The following is a 6,423-nucleotide window of genomic DNA, read 5'->3' on the forward strand; positions in this document are numbered from 1 at the left end:
CACAAGGACTCCATTGGTAAGGTATATACATATAAGACCTAGAAAAACTGATAAAAATATCTAAAGAAAACAATACACCCCAAAATAGCATGCAAAAGTTCAAGTGGAATTCTAAACAAGTGCAAGGTATCTACAGAAGTCAGAAAAAATAAAACAGAAACAAAGAACAGGGGGAAAGACATGAAAACAAAAAATGAAATGGCAAATGTAAGCCCTAATATAAATGCTTATTTTAAATATAAATGGTCTAAATGTACCGATTAAAAAGCAGATATTGGCAGAATGGAAGAACACTCTTACCCAACTATATACAATCTTGAAGAAATTGTCTTAAAATGTAATAATATAAATAGGTTGAAAGTAAAACATCAGGAAAATATACCATGAAAACTAACTAAAAGAAAACAGAAATAGCTATAATAATATAAAATAAACTAGGCTTCAGAGCAGAAAACATAACTAAAGAGAGAGAGAGAGAGAGAAAGAGAACATAATGCTAAAAGAATCTGCTTATCAAGAAGAACTTACAGCCCTACGCACCAAACAACACTGCAAGTTATGTGAAATGAAAACTGATAGAATTGAAAAGAGACGTGGTTCAATCCAAATTTAAGTTGGAGATATGTAAACCCTCCTCTGAACAACTGAAATAACAACTAGTTAGAAATTCAACGAGGATGTAGAAAAACTCAACACAAAACTAGGATCTCATTGGCATTTATATGTGGATAATCCACCTGACAATAGCAGAGTGCAGGTTCTTTCTGATTATTCATGAAATATTTACCTAGATATATAATGTCTAGGTCTATAAGTCAAACTTTGGAAATGTAAAAAATTAAACTCATACATAGAATGTCCTCTGAGCACAATGGAACCAAACTAAAATTCAATAACAGAAATCTCTGAGTACTTAGAAACTAAATAATGCACTACCAAATGTTGTTGTTAAATACCACTGAGTTGGTTCCGACCCATAGCGACTCTGTATAGGGTTTCTGAAGAGTGGTTGGTGAACTTGAACCGCTGACCTTGCAGTTCAAACCAACTTTGCAGTCCAGTGCATTAATCACAGTGCCACACCCAGACTCTACTACTGAATAATACAATAAATAATAATAATATAAGAGGAATTAACAAAATTTATTGAACTAAATAAAATGAAAACATAATTGGGAAATCAGTCTTTGAATGTGCTCTATCCCTACTTGGAATTATCCAATCAGAATCTCAGGTCTGGAAATTCTCTTTAGCTGGAAACGGCATAGTTTGCACTGAATATTTGGCGATATTTCCATTTCAGTCTCAATGCATACTTCTTTATTCTAATTATGTGTGTGTGTGTCACATGGCATCTGGCCAACCCTACTGCTGTATCTGTTCCCTGCAGGGAGGGAACAAAGTCCTTCACTTGCAGCATGAGAGGGGTACATGTAATCCACCATCTAGTGTTAGTAGTGGAATGTGACCTGCTGGCCTCAGGAGACTTAAGCCCACTGTTGAAGCTGATCTTATATTGCTTCTCTTTTCTGTGAGTAAACTCTGCTCTACCCAATGCCTGTGAGTCCAGTCTTCCTTGGTGACCTCAGTACCTCCTTGATATGGGGTGGGTTGACATCCTGGGGTTCTTGCTTGTGGCTATGAGTATCCTCTTTGCTATTCTCCACACGGACTCTTGTGTGGTGCTGTAGGATCAACAATGGACTGTGAACCGCAAGGTTGGCAATTCAAACTCACCAGCTGCTCCTTGGAAACTCTAAATAGGATTGCTATGAGTTGGAACTGACTCAATGGCACTTAACAACAGCAACAATCCTCCACATGGCAGGACTCCTCTAGTGGTGGTAAGTAATACTACTCCTATGGTGGTGGTTGTTATGTGCCGTGGAGTCAGTTCTGATTCATAGCAACCCTGTGCAGGGTTTCTGAGGCTGTAACTTTTTACAGAAGCAGAAAGCCTTACCTTTCTTCTGTGGGACAGCTGGTAGTTTCGAACTGCTAACCCTGAGGTTAGCGTCCCAATTCACAACCACTAAGCTACCAGAGCTCCTTACTGCTCAAGTAAAAAATGCTAAAATATGTATGACATTGTTGCACTACTGGGAGGAAAACTTACAATACTAATTGCTTACATTTGAAAAGAGGAAATGTCTAATGCTGCAGGTTTCTGATTCATGTATATGCAGGGTTGATGAACCAAGATTGGAAGGTCAGATGATTGGTTGGCAGGTCTGGCAGGTAAGATGGCTCGTTGCTGATGACTCCTGAGATAAGCATTGGATGGCTAACTGCAAGGTCAGCAGTTCAAACCCACAAGTCATTTTTCGGAAACCTTATACAGGGTCATTATGAGTCAGAGCTCACTCAACAGCACTTAACAACTATTGAGTATTGGTGAGTTTTAACTGTGGCTGTTTTACCAAAGCAAACAAATCAAACCAAACCAAGCCTACCACCACTGAGTGGATTCTGACTTACAGAGATTCTATATTAGATTTCTGAAACTGTAAATCTTTACAGGACCAGATTGCTTTATTTTTCTCCCTCTAGGTAGTTGGTGGGTTTGAACAACTACTCTTGCAGTTAGCAGCCCATCCTTAACTTACAGTACCACCAGGGCTCCTTGTGGCTGTCTTTTTGCTAGTGTTATTTGGTTGCTAGCAGAAGAATCTACTTTTGATAGCTTAGGAAATGGGGAGGGGGCTTATTTAAGGTTAAAAATAACATATAGCAGGGCTCATATCATCCAGCAGTTTCTCCCTCTATTACTTTCTCTTGCACAGAATTTTACTTCTCTGTTTCTGTCTGTTAGACTGTCCAATGTTCTTCCTCTGTGTATCATCTGCTCTGATTTCTCACCCACTGACACAGAGCCCATCATGGCTGCTGCCAAAGGTCACTAGCTTATAAGTTTATTGACATTTACAAAGTTACATTGAAATCACTCTCTATGTCCACATTCTGAATTCTCAGAAAACAGAATGGTGATCTCTGTGGGCTGGTCAGGCTCAGTATGGCCACCTTGAACTTTCTCAGGTGGTTGTGAAGGAAGATGCCAATAGGTGGCACAGAGGTACCTCCAAACACCTCTGTTTGAACCACAAGGTTAGTGGTTCAAACCACTCCTTAGAAACCCTATAAAGGGTCACTATGAGTTAGAACTGACTCAATGGCACTTCACAACAACAACAACATACTTGACAGAAGGGTTGAAGAAAGCAAGGAAGAATTCAGAAAAGCACTGTAAGAACAAGCAAGTAGATAAAGGACTGGAAACAGTGCAAACCTACAAACAGAAATCCAGAAGATTAATAAGATATCAGAAATAAACAATACATTGAAGGAAAAGAGTAGATTTGAATCAGTGGGAGCCAGAATTAGAGAGCATGAAGCTAAATCTCTCAATGTTAGTAAGCTAGAAGAATAATCAGAAAAAACAAAATGGAAAATACCTGTAAAATCCCAAGATTCATGTGAGACAACATTCTCCCGAAATTTTTTTCAGGTAGTTCTATTATCTCTTTTTCTTCAAAAACATTTTATAGCTCTGCCTCTTGTTCGTTTGTTTGATCTACACTGTCTTATTTCTTCATGTGAAAGAAGCTTGTCTGCTGCTATTGAGGCATTGTGGTAATGTATTTGTATTAAGTTGATAAGTGTATTTGGTATGTTTTTAGGCACTCACCAACTGCTTTCTGATAAGTTTGATCAGGAGATGAACTTGTGCACCATTCTCTGTTCACTTTTCATGCAGTTCAGTTAAAGGTAGATTTAGTTGATGTCGGTTGTTGATGTTGATCCAGTTTACCACAGCTGATATTGGATCCTGGTCAATTAGTGGAGTTGTAGAGGGAATGACTATGGCTGGGTTGTATGGCCACAGTTGCTGTCTCTCAATGGGTGAGGCAAGAAGAGAAAGCACACACACACAAGAGAGAAAGAAAACAGACAAGCAAAACTGCAAGCAACAGAGAAAAAGAAAACAGTAAAGAAAAACAGGCACCAGAAGGAAAGAAACAATAAAGGTTAAAGTAGAAATAAATGAGATAGAAAACAGAAAAACAACAGAAAGAGTTAACAAGCCAAGAAGTTGGTTCTGTGAAAGGATTAATAAAATTGACAAACCAGTGGCAAATCTAACAAAAGAGAAGAAGGAAAAGGTAAAAATAACAAAAATAAGAAATGATATGGTTGATATTGGAGTCCTGGTGTGGTGCTGTGGGTTAATGCACCAGACTGCAAAGCCATTTGAACTGAAGGTCGGCGGCTCAAACCCACCAGCTGCTCCTTGGAAACCCTATACAGGGTCGCTATGAGTCGGAATTAACTCGATGGCACTTAACAACAGCAACATGATGAATATCACAATAGAACTAATGGAAGTAAAATGTGTAATAACAGGAGATTATGAAGAAAATGTACTCCAACAAATGAGAAAATCTAGAAAGACTGGAGTAAAAAACTTGAACAGGCCTATAACAAGAGAAGAAACTGATCTTTTCATTAAAAACCCCCAACTAAAAAAAGGCCCTGATGGCTTGACTTGCAAATTCTATCAAACAGAGAGAAGCTGATACCAATTCTACTCAAACTATTCCAAAATAAAGGATAGAAAAACTCCCAAATTCATTTTGTGAAGCAAGCATTATTCTGATACCAAAACCAGACAAAGACATCACTAAAAACAAAAGTATAGCCCACTGAATGCTCTGAAAGCCATCTTTACACTGTTCCTGGGTCTGGCTTCCTGCTCACTCTAGCAACCTCTACCATGCCTAGGACTTCTTCATCTAGGACTCTGGCAGCTTTCTCACCAGAATCCCTGAACTTGTGCTTTCTTTGTCATCCACTATATCGAATCACCAGTGTACCTAACCATGTCAGATGAAGCTGTGAATACCAGCTTCAAGATCACCACCAAGGACTTAAAGAAGTAGAAGGAGGTTGTGGAGGAAAGAGAGAATGGAAGAGATGTACGTGCTAATGGGACAACTAATGAGGAAAGTGGAGGACAGGAGACTGACAATGATATAGACAAATAAGAGGAAGAAGGTGAGAATGAGAAGAAAAAGGAAAACAGTAATGTTGAGGAAAAAGATGGAAATGAAGATGAGGAAGCTGAGAGAGCTACAGCCAAATGGACAGCTGAAGATGATGAGGATGTTGACACCAAGAAGCAGAAGAATGATGAGGATGACTGTTGTTGTTGTTATGTGCTGTGGAGTCGGTTCCGACTCATAATGACCCTGTACGGGGTTTCTGAGGATGTAAATCTTTACAGGAGCAGAACACCTCATGTTTCTCCCGTGGAACAGCTGGTAGTTTCGAACTGCTGACCCTGAGGTTCGCAGCCCGATTCGTAACCACTATGCTACCAAAGCTCCTTATGAGGATGACTAGACAGCTAAAAAAAGAAAAAGTTAATCTTTCAAAAAGGCCATCCTCCATTTCCCATTTCAGAATTTAAACATGGTAACCTTTGAGAAGAAAGAGGCCCACCTGCCTACCTTGAGCAACATCACCCGCAGATGACACATGCTCACTACCACCCAGCCAAAACCACAATGTGAATTTACAACATGGGAGGAAAAAGAACCAAAACGTCCAAGGTCCTGTTTTTTTTTTTCTCTTAAAAGTACTTTAAAAATGAAAATTTGTTGAGTTTTTATTTGCATTTTATATTTTTGTACATATTGTTAGGGTTAGCCATTTTTAATGACCTGGGATGATCAAACCAGCCTTTTGAGTATTCTCTGTCTGATTTCTGATTTTGCGTGTGGTGTGACCATGTCCATTATAATATGAAAGGAGAAAAAAACTTTATAAAGCAAAAATAACAGCAACAACAAAATTGTAATCTTATTTTGAGCATTACAGTAACTTTTTTGTGTGTATGTACTTAGCTGTAGGTGGTTTGTATGAGATGGTTGAAAAGGCCAAAGATAAAAGTTTTCTTTTCTTTTTTATGGTCTTTGAAGTTGTTGTCTATGCTTTTTTGTGACCTATTTGATGTATGTGTGAAACAATGTTGTTCAATAATAAACTGAAATTTTATTTTGCTGAGTTGTTCTAACAAAAATAAATAAATAAAAAGGAAAATTATAGACCAATATACCTCATGAACACAGATGCACAAATTCTCAACCAAATCTTAGCCAGTAGAATCCAATAGTATATATAGATAAATTAGACATCATGATCAAGTGTGATTCATACCAGGTATACAGGGATGGTTCAATATTAGAAAAATAATCAACATAATCCACCACATAAATAAAACAAAGAAAAAAAATCACATGATCATATTAATTGATGCAGAAAAGGCATTGGGCAATAAAACAAGTATTTTTTGTTTATTGTCTATCTGTTATCAGTTTTCCTAATTGCCACTTATTTGACCCTTCTTGGGGAGTGGTCATATTT

At 38.0% G+C, this 6,423-nt stretch overlaps 1 pseudogene; it reads left to right on the forward strand.

The window, feature by feature from the left end:
- The first annotated feature begins 4,877 nt into the window (after positions 1–4,877).
- Positions 4,878–5,198, forward strand: LOC102815503 (annotated as a pseudogene).
- Positions 5,199–6,423: the final 1,225 nt, after the last annotated feature.

Source organism: Chrysochloris asiatica, unplaced genomic scaffold, assembly GCF_000296735.1.
Source record: "Chrysochloris asiatica unplaced genomic scaffold, ChrAsi1.0 scaffold00176, whole genome shotgun sequence".
In the NCBI taxonomy this organism is placed as follows: Eukaryota; Metazoa; Chordata; class Mammalia; order Afrosoricida; family Chrysochloridae; genus Chrysochloris; species Chrysochloris asiatica.